Raw genomic sequence first — 3,657 nt, 5'->3', positions numbered from 1 at the left:
TATCCTCTCGCAGCCCACGGATAGCTGAAAAGTTCTCCAAGTTGACTTGACAGCGACGTAGCATCCTTGCCTCTTCCTCCTCAATACCGTCGATGCATAAGTCCTCATCGCTATCTGAAGAGTAACATGAAGCGCATTCATACACTTCTGTAGGGTCTGTCTCCGGTATTCGTGCTCGTCTGATCATGTCGTACCGTGCTTCTCTTCTTCTTCTCAATTCCAATCTTCTTTCTAGTGCAACTCTGTGAGATATCCATGAATCATCTTCACTATCCGTGTCACAACATTGTTGCATGCCAGAAGGCCCTGGCTGTGGTGAGTGTGAGCGAGAATTAACAAGAGGTGTCGCGTACCTTTTCCGTTTTATTGGACCTGCGAACAGTGTATGCTCAGCAAGGCGTTTTTGGTGTTGACCGATGACCTGATCATCTTCGTTATCATCTGAAGATGACGAGTCTTCGAGACCGTGTTGTTCCTTGATTCCTAAGTAGAGAGCATGTAAGGATTGTATGGTATCCGTCAGGAGATGGAGAAATAAACAAAACACAATACTTACGTTTGGAATGCTCAAAAAATAATGATAAACACTGGGCATCTCGTTTGTGGGAAAACTGAAGAGCACACGTGACCACCCGCAAAATTGTTCTATCTGCTGTCAAAAGACCCTGGTGATAAGCTTGAGATAGCACGCGACATGGTGTATGACAAACTATCCGCTGTAATATCCTGTTCAATGTTGCACGAGATAAACTATCCCAAAATTTCGTTCGTTGATCAAAAAAGAATTCCTGATATGGCGGTACTCTGTCGCAAATGAACTCAATCAACTCTGTTAAGAAATACAGATATCGCCTATTTTTTCGATAATCTTCGCGCTCCATTGTGTCCGTTTCGTATGATGCTCTCTTTCAGACGTAAAGACTACGAGTGACGAATTCAAACGGGTATCCGCAGAAATATAAGGCTTCGAAAGAGTTGCAATAGCATATCAGTTTTCTAAATATGTCCTTCGGATCAAACATAAAACTGCAACTTTTAGAACACGTGATGCATGGATCAGCAATTGAAAACCGTCAAAAATCACAACCGGTGATTCACGGATAGAGTTACACGCTTGTGCCTTCTTATGATTCATCAGCTGTCAGTTTTGTAAATTTCTCTTAGGACAAAGACAAACCATCAAAACTGCAAATTTTATAACACGTGATGCATCGATCAGCAACTCGGAGACACTAAGTTTTGTAAATTTCTCTTAGGACAAAGACAAACCATCAAAACTGCAAATTTTATAACACGTGATGCATCGATCAGCAACTCGGAGAGGAAAAAAAAAAAGTCATGATAGAGTTACACTCACGTGTCTTTTGTGATGACTCAACGCCAACACCCGTAAAATTTTAAGGAATCAATCTGAGTGAAGCACCCACTACTATTGGCTGATCTCCTAATTACAACTACATGATTGGTAGAACTGTGGGGAGGGGGTAATAAGTGTGAATAGTATATATTTGAGGAATTCCCAAGAATTATCAGTACCCCGCCAACAGTTGTTGTGTATCCGTGGCTAAGTTTCCTGCGAGATTTGGAGAAATAGAGGTATGTAATTAATTTGCAAGTTTCGTTCATAAGATTGGTTCCATTTTATGATATCAATTTGTGTTCATTTTTCATTACAAAAGATCTTTTTGAAAAAATGGCTGAGAGAAGTATCAACAAAATTGCCCGATGCGAGACTCTCCCCGTTAAAAGGATTGATGATCTAACTCTGGGTGTGGATTATCAGATTACTGCATTCAAAAGTGTCAACACCAAATATGGTAGAAGAATCGTAGCTACTCTGGGTGCTGAGCATGATGTTTTCCTCCCCGCACGTGTGTCTGCAGCACTTTTGGACGATCACGCAGAATACATCTATCATAAGACATTGCTTGTAGAAGGTCGTTTATCTATACGTTTTCTGGAGGGTCCGTATCACCCATGCGAATTCATATATAAAGAAATGTAATTATATATACTTCATCCATAAAAACTGATTCTGTAATAAATGGGTATATACATATATATATATATATATATATATATATATGAAGAAAAATGTTTTTGCCTGTAGTATATTCACTATCTAAACCTCCCATGCGTTCTCTCAACGTCTTCATTACATTTGTCGTGGGTGATGATGCATAGGTATATCACTTTTTCTGTTTACGTGGATTGAAAGATAGAGAAAAAGAATTGACATGTTTAATGCTGACACCTCAAATTTGAGGAACTCGTGGTACTAAGAGACGTCTTCGCGTAGGTCGGCCATTTAGACGTTCATCAGATTCGGTGGTATACTGTTTTCTATGGTGGGTCCCTAAATATATTAGTGATGGAGGGGGCCAATATTTTTGACCCCCAAATTTCAATTTCGTGGCCGAGGGACCAGCGGTTCTCCCGAAACCGCTCGGGGTTGGGATACGCGCCCGGGTGACGCACCCGCAGCCACGCTGTACCCCACCGCTCACACACGTCGGAGCCGTGCTACTCTGACAGGTGTGGTGGTGGGGCCATATCGACTTTAGGTGGGGGGCGCTAAAGTAGTTCCCATACTACTCATTTTGATAAGCAAAACTTGTAAAGTTTTTTGGGCTATTTCCGAAAGTTAGCATAAAAGGACGTCAAGTGCGTTCATCATTCTTAGACAAAGATGAATTTCTGTTTTCCAACGTGGATTGACCACGGTAGTTGCTTCTATGATTTCTGGGTATGAGTCTAGGATTATGAAGGCTGCGTCCCCGATTCTTTTGATTTTATGGATTTTAATGTCTAAGGGTTTCAATAAGTCATCAAATCTTGCTAATAAATTGATAAGAAGGAGGGATAATAAATTGATAAGGAGGAGGGATTTTTTTTTATCCTTCTGACCCATAATCGCATTGTGGGCAGTCCACGGGGGGGGGGGGGGAATTTTTTTTACCCTTCTGAACCTAAATCACATAGTTGCGGGTGTGATGGGGAGGGGAGAATTTTGGGTTCTTTGCTGAGGATGCAAAAGGGATATTTTTCTGACCCTTCTGACCCCTAATCGCATTGTGGGAAGCCCAAGGGGGGAGGGAGAATTTTTCCTGACACTTCGGACCCTAAATCGAATTGCGAAAGTCCGAGAGGGGAAGGCTTTTTTCCGATCCTTCAGACCCCAAATCTGATTGCGGGGTATCCGAGGGACGAGGGGATTTTTTTTTACCCTTCTGACCCTAAATCGGATAATTGAGTGTATGGGAGGGAGTTTTTTTCCGACCATTCTGATCCGAAATTGGACTGTACAGGATCCGAGGGGTAAGAGAAATTTTTTTTCTGACCGTTCTGACCCTCAATGACATAGTTGTGAGTGCGACGGAGAGGGGGGAATTTTGGGTTCTTTGCTGAGGATGCAAGGGGGAGGGGATTTTTTCCTGTCCCTTCTGACCCTTAACCGCATTGTGGGAAGCCCAAGAGGGGTAGGGGGAATTTTTCATGACCCTTCAAACCCCAAATCAAATGGCTAAGGTCCAAGGAGGGGGCTTTTTCCGACCCTTCACACCCCAAATCTGATTGTGGCGGATCCGAGAGGCGAGGGGAATTTTTTTTGGCCCCTTCTGACCCTAAATCGGAGTGTATGGGCGGGAGGGGGGGGGG

This window comes from Diachasma alloeum, unplaced genomic scaffold, assembly GCF_001412515.2.
Source record: "Diachasma alloeum isolate Michigan unplaced genomic scaffold, Dall2.0 Dall_scaffold_00953, whole genome shotgun sequence".
Classification (NCBI taxonomy): domain Eukaryota; kingdom Metazoa; phylum Arthropoda; class Insecta; order Hymenoptera; family Braconidae; genus Diachasma; species Diachasma alloeum.
This window is presented reverse-complemented; position numbering follows the sequence as displayed.